The sequence below is a fragment of the Geotrypetes seraphini genome, chromosome 2 (assembly GCF_902459505.1).
Source record: "Geotrypetes seraphini chromosome 2, aGeoSer1.1, whole genome shotgun sequence".
Taxonomy (NCBI): domain Eukaryota; kingdom Metazoa; phylum Chordata; class Amphibia; order Gymnophiona; family Dermophiidae; genus Geotrypetes; species Geotrypetes seraphini.
In genome coordinates this window covers 363,913,415-363,928,293 of record NC_047085.1, presented here as the reverse complement: position 1 = coordinate 363,928,293, position 14,879 = coordinate 363,913,415, and positions in this window count along the sequence as shown.

Sequence of the window (14,879 nt, the reverse complement as noted above, 5' to 3'; positions counted from 1 at the left end):
ATAAGCACATTTAACTTTCAAATATACATAACCAACCAATTACTCCCCCTACCCCCATCCTCCCACCTAATAATATTTTAATAAAACACAGAAACATATATTTCCCCAATAACCTTACAGTACAAAACAATAGAAAATATTAGAAAACAAACTACAGAAATAGGATATACGGCAACACACTCACACAGTTACAGGAAAGAAGGAGAGATAAGGCTGAGGAGGGTTTGGGGAGTGACAATACTGAGAACCGTGAATTGTCTGTCCCAATCACACAGGCCTCCGTATCATCAGGAGCCGATGTTGAAAGCAACTTGTAAATAGTATGATCTCAGTTTCTTTTATGAATGACTGGATGAATAGTTCCAATATAAGAGTAGGCAAACCATTCCAGAGACTACATATATATTCAGATATTCATATGCAGGACAGGTCTTACCTCTAGGTGAACTAGGACAGCAGCATTTGAAGGGCACCTAGAGGTTTACATGGGGATATATTCTGCTGCTGCTGTGATATATTCTGGTCCCAATCCCTACCCATCCCCTGTCAATTTTTCCCCATCCCCATCCTCTCTCTCCCTCCCTCTCACCCTTCCTCCCTCCCTCTCTCTACTCCCGGTACAACTGTCTCTCTCCCTCCCTCTAGCTCCAGTTCAACTCTTTCTCTCTCCCTCCCAGGTCCAACTCTCTCCCTCCCTGCCTCCAGACTCAGGTCCAACTCTCTCTCTCTCTCTCTCTCTCTCTCCCCCCAGTCCAACTGTCTCTCTCCCTCCCTCTAGCTCCAGTTCAACTCTCTCTTTCTCCCTCCCAGGTCCAACTCTCTCCCTCCTTGCCTCCAGACTCAGGTCCAACTCTCTCTCTCCCCCCCCCCCCAGTCCAACTGTCTCTGTCCCTCCCTCTAGTTCCAGTTCAACTCTCTCTCTCTCCCTTCCAGGTCCAACTCTCTCCCTCCCTGCCTCCAGACTCGGGTCCAACCCTCTCTCTCTCTACCCCCAGGTCCAATTCTCCCTCCTCCCTCAGGGGCATCTCTCCCTATTTCCTACCTCTTATCTTGGCTCTTATCCCTGGTTCTTTTAATTCCTTCCCACCCAACCACATAGTCCAGCATCACCTTCCTATCCTCCTAGATGCAGTGTGGCTGCTCTTATAACCCCCTTACCAAATGGAGTCCAGTGAACTGAAGAACCCTGCAGTCCCCCACATTCAATAGCCCACTCTAGCATGACATTTTCACTTTGTAGGTTCTGTTCTTCAAAAAACCCTGAAACCATCTGTATACTGCCCCCACTAATGCCCCCAAAAATTAAGCAGCATTAGCAATATGTCATGATCCACAATATCAAATGCACTAGACATGTCAAATTAAAGTATCATGTATACTCAAATATAAACTGAGATTTTGGGGCCAAAAAATGGCATGAGAGTGCAGCTGATGAGACCATGCTCGCTGCTTCTGCTGTCCCACAGCAGGGCAGATGAGCATCAGCACACATTAGGAACACGGATTCTGGCCTAGCTGATAACAGCTTGCAGGGCCAGGGTGTTGCCAAGTGGAAATCGGAGTACCGAAGTTTAGTGCTGTGTGAAGATCACAGTGTTCAGATCTGTGGGTGGAAACATAATTCAGATAAGGTAAAAATGAGAACTGAGGATCTTGAGTTAACTTCCATATTTCTTTCCTTCTATCTCAGCTTTCTTGTGCACCAGAACGGCACTCAAGGGACAGCAGTGCTAGAGATGGGGTAAGGCACAGGGTGTGGGAGTCTAGTGTGAGTTTGAGGGGGTGACCATGGCAGGTAACATGGCAATTATTTTGTGAAGTAAATTATTTTTGGTCATTTCCTACTAGTTCTGTCTTCCTCTGCTCAATTGCTTTGGCCTTTTGCTGCAGTTGGATTTGCACAATATGGGGGGGTACTATTTTTTTTTAGGTATTATACGCATTCATCTTTGAACCCATGAAATTAGCTTAACAAAGCGCAGTTAGAAAAATAGTTCACCAATCCAATAACAATCTTAAGTGGGCGAGTTTATGTTTATACTACAGATATGAGAAGATGAATGCTGATATGTTGGGGCATAGCAATTTATTCAAACTGGTTTGGGGCCCGTTGACATCCTTTATAACTTAATTATCGGTATCTTTTGTTTTTAATTTTTGTTTATTTCCATACACATCCAGGACAGGGTGGGGGGGATGTCTTGTTGGTTTATTCTTTGATTAAATGTATTGGATGGGAGGGGAGGGATTTTTTTTCTTCTGCATTGTTATTGATTGAATATAAGTGCTTGTTTTGATTATTAATATCTGTATAATTCCTGGCACTTTGTATTAGTTTTGAAAAATTAATAAAGATTTTTTTAAAAAAGTGTATAACAGAAAAATCCAGCAGAGTGACAGTGATGCTGCAGTTCAGCTAGAGATACTGCCTTTCTGCTGTTGTTTTTTAAATATATATTTAAGATTGATATTGGATTGGTGAACTGAACTTTTTTTTCTACCTGCATTTTATTAACCCCCTCTTTGACTAAGGTGCGCTATGCTTTTTAGCGCGCGGTAAGTATTAGCACATGCTAATCACATGCTAAACGCTAACGCGTGCATGTTATTCTATGGATGCGTTAGCGGTTAGCGGACGCATTGATTTAGTACATGCTAAATGTGCACTAAAGCGCTTAGCGCACCTTTTATAAAAGAGGACCTAAGCTCATTTCAGACACTGAATAATAAATGCTATGGGAGGAGAAAGGAGAGAGATCATTACTGTACTTGGATATAAACCCTTGGTTTATATTCGCGTGAACCTTTTTCTCTCTTTTCTGAGGGGGGGAAAGGTTTATATTTGAGTATATATGGTAACAGCTTTCTTCCCTGACTGACTTCCTTCCTAAGCTCAGATAGTATAGTACAGTAGTGTGACTAACACTTTCTTTGCTATATTTAGTCCTAAAAACTGATTGAGGATCATGTAAGATATCATAAGTAGAAAGAAAATCTGTTAACTGATGTGCCATTTTGCCTTCCATAACTTTAATTAGGAATGGTCTATAATTAGCTACTTCATTTCTTGTAGCTGACACATATATAGGTATGGGAGTAAGCAATATGTCCCCTTTCTCATCGGGAAATAGGCCTAACTCTTACTTATTAGACATACAAGGTGTGCAGTAAAAGACACATTGCCATCAATCCCCCTCAAAATACTCCCCCTCACTTCAAACTTATCCCATCATTCTTACCACTTTCTGAAGCAGTTCTGGAAGTCCCTTTTCGTTAGTGTCTTTATTTTATTTATTTAAAAAAATGTCTATACCGTTTAAAACTAAACGGTTTACATAATTTACATGCATAATTTTAAAACAAAAACATGATAAAATAAACACAGAAACAATTTAGTGGCGCCGTGGTGGCTGCCTCAATGTCCTGCATTGATTCAAAACGTTTACCATTCGTGGTCATTTTGACTTTGGGGAAGAGCCAGAAGTCGCACAGTGCCAGATCCGGTGAATGAGGACACACCATAATGTTTTAATTTGACAGAAATTGCCCTAAACAGAAACAATGTGTGACATGGAGCATTGTCATAATGGAGGATGAAACTGTTTGCCTATTTCTCAGGTCGTTTTCTACACACATCATTTCTTAAAAAAACAACCACATTTATTATTTATTTAATAATAATTTCAAGTGTTTTTTCATAATTGAATGTATTACATGTATTTCACTTGATGTAAGAATTTAAAAAAAGAATAAAAAATATTTATTAATAAAAAAAACAAAAAAAAAAAAAACACAATCATCATCACCTTGATGTTGGATGTTGATTGACACACTTTTTTTGCATGAGGAGAACTAGGTAATTTCTATTGCAAACTATGAACATTGCTCTCAGGATCATAACCATAGAACCAAGTTTCATCTCCCGTGATGACATTTTTTTATAAAGCTGAAGTCTGAAGTAGCACGATTGCACAACTCCAATGAAACATAGAAACAGGATGGCAGCTAAAGGCCAAATGGCCCATCCAGTCTGCTCATCCGCAGTAGCCATTATTTCTTCCTCTCTCAAAGAGATCCCAAGTGTCTATCCTTCTTCAATTCAGACACAGTCTCTGTCTCTATCACCTCCTCCAGAAGACCATTCCACACATCCATCACCCATTTCTGTAAAAAAGTATTTCCTTAGATCAGTGTTCAACTGCTAGTCAATGGACCAGCGTCGGCCCGCAAAAATTTCCTGCTGATCCGTGAATAATTTGTGTCCCCTGCAAGCAGTCCCCTCCAGGCAGTTACCTTGACCAGTTGGACACCGTCTTCCTTGTGGCTTGGCTGCTCCTTATCTACAGTGCCAGCTGCACTTGTTTGCCGGGACAGCGCACAGTAGCTTTTGCACGCTGCATGTGGCCGACCCGGAACCGGAACCAGATCAGAAGCATGCAGCGTGCAAGAGCTGCTGCACGCTCACCCGGCAAACAAGTGCGGCTGGTGCTGAAGATAAGGGCAGCCAAGCTAGAAGGAAGACGGTGTCAGACGGTCGAGGTAACTGCCTGGGATCTCTGGCTGACTAGAAAGGCTTCCTTCTGACATCAGCTCTGACATCGGAGGGAAGCCCTCCAGTCAGCTTCAGCGGAGGGGGGCCTGGTGTGAGGGTGAGGGACTGCTGAAATTCCAGGTGAAAGGGAAGGAGGGTGCCTACTGGACTAAAGGACAGCTGCAAGTGCAAGGGGAGCTGCCAGTGCTGATTCGGCTTCGGCAGAGGGCGGCATGCCCAGCTGGACAGCCCTGAACAAGTAAGGGATAACATGGGACAAAGGGAGAAAAGAGAGGAGGAGGAGCGCATTGGGACATGTGAGGGGCATGAATTTGGGACAAATATTGGAAGGCAGGAAGGGGGACACGAGCTCGGGACACAGAAGGAAGGGAGGAAGAATGAACTTAGAACTTGGAAAGGGAGAATTGTTTGGGATGAGTGTGTAAGTGAGAGGGAAAAATGGTGCACATGGGGAAAGGAAGGAAGAAGAAAATTGTTGGGCACAGAGAGAGAGAGAGAGGAGTGAGGTAGAGATACATGGGAAAGAGAATGATGAGGGGGAGAAATGTTGGATATGGTGGTGGAGAAGGAACAGAGGGACAGATTGAAAGGGATGCAAGGGGGAGGAATGTTGGACATAGTGATGGAGGTAGAGGTGTGACATGGTGCTGGAGAGGGGTGATAGAAGGAGAAATGTTGGGCATGGAGCTGGTGGGCTATAGTGAAAAATGCTGCACATGACCTGAAGAATGAAAAAGTGAAAAATGTTGGAAATGGCTACTGGCCCTGTCAGCTCCGGGCCCCTGAATGCAGGACTGGTAGTACTGCCCTGATGGCGGCCCTGTATATATACAGTATATACACATGCATACATATATGGGGAAATGCATAATCATTTGATGTTAGGTGATAGTGCATGCATTCAAATGCACCATACTCCTGGACCACTGGTGTCAAGCTGCATATGCCCTGTCCTTAGAGTCTCAGTGGATCTCGAAAAGAAAGTATAACCTTCCATATGGAGTGAATTATGTGTACATGAAAAATTGAGATTAGAAAAGAGTAATGTTGTTTGTGAACATAGCACCCCAGGATTATTGCCCCTCATTGCTCAAAAATCTGTCCTAAATTCAGACCCTTAGCTATGTCGTATGTGGGTGTCAACACTGAACATCAGTCAGTATCCATACAACTATGGATTGGAGCCTTCTGAGCCTCCTCCCATCCCAAAAGGGCCCTCTTCTTCCCTTCTCCTTACCCCAGCCTATGACAGTCAGAACCCCCAGGAATGTCCCTGTAACTCTCAACCTTCCTAGATAGGTTTCCTGGTAGAGAATGACACGGTGGCGGTTTACCCGCGGCCACCGCATTTTAGCCGCGGGTCACCGCCGAAAACGGGGAAGAAAACTAGCAGTCGCTGCGGCGACGGGGACAAGGCCATTCACCGCCCGCGGGGCGGTGAATGGGTCTTGTCCCCGCAGTGAGGCATGAAGAATCGCGCGGTCCCCGCAGCTCACACCCGCCTGCCCAATCGATTCTAGTGTTTAGCCAGCTCTCTCCCTTCTCCTCACCTTAGTTTGTAGATTTTCTTTTTCGGCGACCCGCACGCTATCAAAGAGCCGCTGCTGCTCAGTTTCGATCTTCTGCTCTGACGCAACCGGAAACAGGAAGTTGCAGCAGAGCAGAAGATTGAACACTGAGCAGCCGCGCGTGTGCGGCTCTTTGGGAAAGCGTGCAGGTCGCTGAAAAAGAAAGCCTGCAAATTAAGGTGAGGAGAAGGGAGAGAACTGGCTAAACACTAGGATCGATTGGGCAGGCGGGTGGGGGCTGCGAGGACCGTGCGATCACCCGTGTTCCCGGCTCAGACTGTAAGGAGGGAGTGAAAGGGAAAAGGATTCTGGGCCAAGGTGATGAAAACGGAAAGAAAAACCCACAGCAGGAAAGAAAGGGAAGGACAGGCAGGTGAGCCAGATGCTAGAAGCAGGGGGGGGGGAAGAAAGAGGGAAAAAAGCTAGATGGGGTTGAAAAGAAGAGACACACTGGTATGGAAGAGGAAGATAGGGGAAATCTGGACACAGGAAGGTAACAGAAAGAGGGGAAATTATGTGCATGGGGCATAGGGACAGAGACAAAAAGGGGACATGCCATGGGGATGGTATATGGACACAGGGGGGGGGCAATGGCAGATACATAGGGGAGATATTAGAAAAGTATATAAAATCGTACCCGTTTGAGGCTTTTATGTATGCAGCGGTGACGGTGACGGGGCGGTGAATGGGGTTGCAGTGGCGGTGACGGGGCGGTGAATGGGGTGGCAGTGGCGGTGACGGGGCGGTGAAGGGAATGATGGTGACGGGGTGGTGCAGAGGATGGTGAGACGGGGACGGGGCGGTGACGGGGACCAATTTTTTCACCGTGTCATTCTCTATTTCCTGGGCCTTCCTCAGTTCCCTGGTAGTCCAGTGGAGGCACTGGGGCAGGAGTGAAGCCTACTCACTCCTGCCCCATGTGGCTGCCTAAAGAAAGTGGCTGCCATGACTTCTCATGGTCCCTCATGGTACTATACAAGTAGAAAAAAAGGAAGAGGGCTGTTTTGGAGGGCAGGAGAGGGCTCAGGGGGCTCCAGAAAATCTCTACATAGTTATGTGAGTGCTGGTCAATATTTGCCTAGTTAAAAATAAACTGACCGCTACTGGCTGAATATTACCCCCAGGGATTATTGTGTGGCAATGCTCAGAGCCTGACTGGTAACTTCCTTCTGCTATTAGTTAAACTTTTTTTTTAAATTGCTTTTGTAATAATAAATAAATATAATTTCTTTTTGTTAAATATGTATCCCATAACTTTCTTTTGGCTTACATAACCTTTTAAACAACAACAACAAAAAATAAATATGGGTCTAGTATAGATTTCTAGTAGGGGAGGGCTGTCATTTGCAATGATATGGAAAATGTCAACAAAATATCCCTTTGTTGCAGTCATTTGTGTCTTAGTGCATCTGAGTGAGCGAGACTGACGTTTCAGCCGAAGGTCTTGTTCCACTTACTCGGATGCTACAGACCTGGGCAACTACAACAATCAAGACACCAGCCATTGAAGCCTACGAGAAAACATATCTCATAAAAACATAAGAATAGCCTTACTGGGTCAGACCAATGGTCCATCAAGCCCAGTAGCCCGTTCTCAAGGTGCCCAATCCAGATCACTAGTACCTGGCCAAAACCCAAGGAGTAGCAATATTCCATGCTACCGATCCAGGGAAAGCAGAGGCTTCCCCCATGTCTTAATAACAGACTATGGACTCCATGAATTTGTCCAAACCTTTCTTAAAACCAGCTACGCTATCTGCTCTTACTACAACCTCTGGCAACACATTCCAGAGCTTCACTATTCTCTGAGTGAAAAAAATATTTCCTCCTATTGGTTTTAAAAGTATTTCCCTGTATGCCTTAACAAATGAAAAATGAAAAGACATGTTATCCAATATTCAGCGGTACTTAGCTGACTGGGAATGGCTCCTGGCCAGCTAAGTACTGCCAGGCCAGCTAACCATTGTTATTCAGCCGGAGATAGCCGGCTATTTCCCACTGAATGTGACATTTAGCAGACTGACTGGTGATCTATGTTACTCGACATAGCCGGTCACTGTCAATATTCATTGGCTCAGCAGCTAAGGCATGTGGCCAGATAGACCCACTTAATAAGCAGGTCTTTCTTTGGCTGCTAGGCCTTAGCCGACCAGCCAATGAATATCAGCTCAGACGGCTAAGTCTGCAGCTGCAAACTTTACCCTGGAAATTCAATGCCAGTGGCCGGATATGGCTCCGACATTGAATGCTCAGGATCACCGCCGACTGCGAAAGGTAGCTGGGCTGTCTACAGCAGTCTGAATATGACATTTTGTATTTTTTCATTCATCAATAATAGTGCTTCCTTGTCCATAAAATGTGAATTATCTTTGCAAATAGTTGCGTATAGGCATGCACACATTATTTTCAATAAGGGTGCACCTTTTCCAAAAGAGCGTGCGCTATTTGCAAATAGAGTATCCCCTTTGGAATGAATGCATACTCATAATGATCTTGCTCCTATAATAGAAATTAAGTCTAACCAAAGAAAGCAAACATTGTTGCACACAATAAGGGAAACAAACCAAAGCAAATATTTTGGAGCTATCCATTCCTAACTTCTAGCAGGTCCCACAGAAAACCAAATTTTTCTCAGGCTAATCAGATTTAATGTGGAGACAATGATGATGAGACCAGTGGTGATGTTCAAGCCCCCACACAGTGTTTTTAGTTTTGAGCATTTCAAACACTTGGGCGGGTGAGGTCTTTTCCCAGCTGTGATATATAATAAATATCAGAAGCAATATAAAAACAGATAATATCATATCCACTTTAGTTTTTGCCTTTAGGTTGATTTGAATTTTTGATAGTTTCCACTAGCGGATTTGACAATGGTATGGGACATATGCTTCTTTTAAAAAAAAAAAAATATTAACAATGCATTACAAAGAATTTAAACATAAACGAATCAGGAAAAGCACTTTAAATATACAAACAGCCATATGCTTCTAAAAGTGAACATGTCCCATTTAAAGTCCAATAAAAGGTCTTAAAAACACCCAAGGAATCCAGTCAGAGTTACTGTAGGTTGGCTTTTTGGAAATGTTCTGCAAAAAGGGACAGTATTTTTTTCTCATCAGCCTTGTCTTGAAGAAACCACCTCACCACTGACTTTAGTACAGTGATTCTCAGATTGTGGGTCTAAAGTTACAAAGGATTTCATATTTGTAGATGATCGATCGGATAGAGGCCCAATGGAGAAATCACAGGCTGTGAGATTTTGATTTATTTTCGGGCTTCTTTTTTGTTGTTGTTGAATGTTTTGTTTTATGCTCTCTGCGTACATGTATGCTTCTGCACGAATGCGTAGCATGGGTTTTAGCGCCGGCAGTGGCGGTAACTGCTCCGACGCTCCTACAATTCCTATGAGCATTGAAGCAGTTACCGCCGCTGCCGGCACCAAAACCCGCGGTATGTGTTCGTAAAAGAGGGAGTAATTGCTAAATCAAAGCCTTCATGTGTCATATGATTTATCAATCTGTGATGCACAAGAGGTCTTCTAAAGCATGACATTACAAAAACTTCAGAATCCAAAATCCTTTGCTTCCATAGAACTATAGTCCATCCTGCTGTGCATAATATTTCCCACTCTTTTTATTACAATCATTTTCTGAGGTGAAAAGTTTGACACAAAGCAAGTGTACCTACAATCTGGCCAATGGGTTTATTTTAATTTCCTTAATGCATGCAGTCGTTTGACTGGTAATTACGTCTATTCTGCTGGTCTGGTGGCTATATGACTGCAAAATATAAAACAAAACAGCTTTGCTTCTTTTTATTATTATTTCTTTTGTTCTGTGCACCGAGTGAACTGTCGGAGTAAGCCCTTCAGATTCCTATGTGCTGGTATCCAGGGCTCTTTCTTGCCAAGCTGCCAGTCTGGAGCGTCACACCTTACTGCCTTTAAAGATTGCCCTGCAGAGATAGAGGAAAATGGCAATTTTTACATGATGCAGTCTGGCAGCCCAGGAGATTTGAAGTCAGAACTGGTGCCAAGATTTACCCAGGAGAGCAAGCAGAGGCAAAACAATAGAGCCTGTGCCAAAGGGAAAGAAAACAAGGAAGGGGAAGGGAGCAGGCAGAAAATCTGAAAGAGCTTTAGCTGAAAAGACCATGTTAAGGGCTATCGAATGGGCATGGTGTAATGTTTGCACAGGTTTTTAAGGATGGACAGGATCCTAAGGAAGTTAAAGGGAAAAAGACTGGCAGTTTTTTATGTTTTGTTTAGTTGATAGGGTTTTTTTTTTGTCTGCCCCAAATTGTAGTAGATTGCAGAATGTAAATGAGACAATTATTACACCAATGCTCATCAAGCTGTGCTGGAAAGACTTCAATAGCCTGATGAATATGCATGCAAATTTGTTAATTAAGTTAATTATTCTGCTGAAAATTCATTTGTCTTCCAAGGACATTTTCCCTGTGATTTTAACATGCTTGCACCATTAGTCATGCTCCATGCTATTTAACATTACTTTTTGTCCAGTTTTTTTTTTTTTTTTTTCCATTTTCTTTTTAAAATTATTTTTAAAAAGTTTGAAAAGCTGCTGGTTCCTTTAATTGACCCTTGTGATGCTGGGAAAGGCTCAGAATTGTTACTGGTTGAAAACACAAAGAAAACCCTTGTAGTTCAATATTTCCTCTTTGAAAGAGTCCATTTCTGGATGTCATGAAATTATTTTAGCTGGAATCCAATGCGTATCACATGGCTAGTGGCATTGTAGGGCGAGGGATCATCCATCTGCTGGCTCTCTCTTTCCTTGTAAGGTACTTTACTGACTTGGTCTAAGTTTTTTCCCCTTGTAGTTAAAGACAGGAGGAGTTTAGTTCTTTCTCTTCTGTTATCTGAACAGCTCTCCCCAGAAACATATGCACTGGATCATGAAGTACAGAGGCTTTTTCTTTTTTCTTTGATACCCTGGAGGACCAAACTTGTTACCATGGTGACAAGAGGGAACACTGAGTTTATGGATACTTCAGTCTAAATGACAGACTGAAAGACACTTTAAAGAAACAGTAGGACATTTTTTTCGGTATCACGAAATATGGCAAAGAGCTTCCTAAAACTTCAGAATGGAGCAGGTTTCATTATTTCATCTCTTGTCCATTTTTGAAGATCAAAGGGGCTATAAAATACTACAATAATGTGCATTTAGATCAATAACGGGGTGGAGGGGAGCAGCATGGTGATTCAGTGGCCATGCTGTGTGCTTTCATGTAGATGGTCCCCAGTTCAATTCTTGGATCAGTTCCTTCTCCCTTGCAAGGGGTAGAAGGTCATCGTTACCTCCAAGGATTACACATGGCAAGAATTAGAACCCAATGATACCACAATCAGGAAGGGTCTCAGACTCAGAAGTGTCAGCACCATCACTGCAATGACCAGCCTGGAAAGAGTGGAATGAAGAATGGAAGAGAAAAAAAAGGGGGGGGGGGAGATCCCCAGTTAATTGTGAATAAAGGTTTCAACCGAGCAGGAAAAATAAGAGGAAAGAAAGAAGTACTGAGAATTTTGAGAATGAGGAGGTGGTCAGCTACAGTAAGGCTGTCAGGGCTGGTGGAGAAAGCCTACTTACTTTGCAGATGCTGTCCACAACCTAGGCAGGTTTAGAAAATGATTGCGCGGGGGGGAGGGGGAGGGAATGAAAGAGAGAGAAAGTTGCTGTACCACTGGGGGGAAGGCAGGTTGGGTTGCACCAGCCCTGGTATGATTAAAATTTGAAATCACACAGAAAATTGATTCATTAATCGCATTGATTTAAGTATTTAATCCCAAACTCTAGTTTCTTTATCATTAACCCTATTAGCAACTAGGTCTCATTGCCTAAAATGGGACCCGTGCTAGAACTGCACAAGTTAGTGGTAAAATTGTGTCTTTGTGGTTGCCCACATTGATAACTTACACCCTAAATTGTGAATAGAGCTTCTAATATAACCACCAGAGCAGATGTTACCAGAGACCCAGGCAAGTAGTGCAGTTAATTATTTTATTTTAATTTTGAGATTAATTATGATTAAAATTTTTCATCATCTAACAGCCCTATAAATGACATCTTAATGTTAGCCTGCTTTGATAACTTCCCCCCTTAAACATACCAATACAACATGTTTGTTGAATAAACACGGAAAAGACAATTTTAGAAAGGCATAATTTGCACGTGTAAATCTGTAATGTGTGCATATGGCCAGTGGTCTGGGTATCTTTTGGAAAGGGCAAGGGCAAGACTAAACAATACAATACCTCTTCAAAGTTCACAGCGGTTCACAAACAAATATTAAAACAAAATATTAGGTGCTTGGAAATTTCCCTAACTGTCCAACTGGCTCTCAATCTAGCTAAAGCACCTTTATAAACAATAACAGTGGGGATAAAAATTAAAAAGATTATTAAATATATAATCAAAACCCCAGAAAAGATAAAACTAAAAGCAAAATTGAATCAAAATAAAAACAATCAAAACAAACTAAAAATGATAAAAAAGACCCTGTTAGATTTTTTTTTTTTTTAAACTGCCCGCATTTCAGATCATTCAGTTCTTAGTTTCAAGAAGATCACAATTTTGAGCTCATCAGGGCCTTAGGCCTCTCCCACTCCATCCCAAGATGGGAAGGGGGAAGGTCTGTCATTCTGAAAACACGGCCCTTTAGGCAGGAGGGAGTGGGCTTCCCTCCTGCCAATTTGTCAGCAGAAGGTACGGGGATGTCGGGGGATCCAAAGATGTCGGGAGGTCTGGAGATGTTAGGGGGATGTCAGAGGTCCAAAGATGTTGGGGGGATATTGGAGGACTGGAGATATCAGGGGGATGTTGAGGAGTCCAGAGATGTTGGAGGGATGGCAGGGGGGTGTCCAGAGAGGTCGGGGGAGAGATGTAGGAGATTGTTGGGCGAGAGGGAGAGACAAATTTGTTTTATCCCTGCTGATTCAGCTGATCCTGGCAGGGGAATCCACGATCAGCTGAGCTGGCAGGACTTCACCGAAACCGGCTCAGCTGATGGGGATTCCCCTGCCATGATCAGCTGATGGGAAGCCTACTGTTTTTTTTCCCCTTTTTGGGTGGTGGGAGGCAGGTCATGACCACTGGGGGAGTAAGGGGAGGGGGGTCATTCTTTAAACCGTTTAGTGGTCTGCTTGTTACTATGGATACCTTTCTGGAACTTTAATGCAACTAAAACAGGTCTAACACCCTGCATCTAAGTTCTGCCTAGGATAGTGTGACCATATGGCTCCAGAAAAAAGGGGATGGATTGAGACATCCGGGTTTTACTTCCATTGAAAGCAACCAAGATGTCTCAATCTGTTCTCCTTACTTCCATTGCTTTCAATGGAAGTAAAACCTGGATGTCTCAATCCGTCCCCTTTTTTCTGGAGCCATATGGTCACACTAGCCTAGGACAGTCCTGGAAAAGCTTTGATTATCCCTGCAGGACGTCCAGGTCTAAGTCTGTCCGAAGCCAGCTCCTTCCAACATGCCCCTTTGAGCTCTGGACGGAACATCCAGAAAGTTGGTTTTGATTCACTAGTCTGCATGATATCAGATGACTGAAAACTAATATGTGATATTACCTCACTTTTTATGCTGATTCCAGAACTCTTCTTAGTTTTCTTCTATCACGTACAGTTTTTTCACAATTTTACTTCAAAGATTTATTGCTGTGCCAGTAGGTAATAAGTATTGTTGGAGGGAAATTTCTCAGTACAGACCTATAAGCCTTTAGGCTGGCACAACTGTTGCTGCTAGTTGTTATTGTGTGACCTTAGAAGTGTTGTTTATCGAAGGGGCGTGGCTTGGCGCTGAAGCAGAATGGGCATTTGAATCAAGGGCTCTCTCCCTTCTCCAGCTTTTTTTCCTAACTAGCAGGTTACACGTGTATAAAATACAGGCAATTTAGGAGCATTCATTATACGCATATATAGTGAGTATAATATATAAGTTTTAGGATGGCATCTGGAAAGCAAAGTAAGTTGGAGACTATTTTCGCAGTGGGCAGTGCCACTGCGACGCCACTGAAAGCGTCAAAGGAATGGGATATTTCAGATATCCTGGAACCTCTAATGTCTGAACTGAAAGATATTAAAACATTGATAAAGGAAAGCACGTCTAAAATCTCTGCGTTACAAGCGGAAGTTGCAAGCCTGTCGCAGCAAATGAATATATGTAATAAGAGGACTGAGCATCTTGAGCAGCGGGTTTCTGCCATTGAGGATGGATTACAAGGCTGCCAAGAAGACCGCAAAACAATTGTGCAGATGAAAAAACACCTGGAGGAGGCTAGTAACAGAAGAGTAAACTAAAAAAAAAAAAAGGAAGTGTTTATCTCAGGCGCTTGCATTACTAGTGCTGTTCTCATTTTATTTCTCTATTGTGATTGCAAGTGTGTGAACAATCCAAATGTTTTCTATTACATTTGTGGAAATTATACAGTGCTTAAGCAAAGAATGGATATAACAGACTTTGTGAAAAAGCTTATTATGCTTATTTTAAAATGAAACTTGGTGACCAGGATGAGACATGGGCACCAAAGAAAGTTTGCCCCTATTGCGTTGAGAGGTTAAGATTGTGGACAAACGGATAGGATTGCAATTCCTATGGTGTGGAGGGAGCCTAAAGACCACCTTAATGACTGTTACTTCTGTTTAGTTAATGTTCAAGGATGCAATTCATAAAATAAGAACCAAATTGTGTATCTAAGCATTCCTTCAGCCACTAGGCCAGTTCCACATG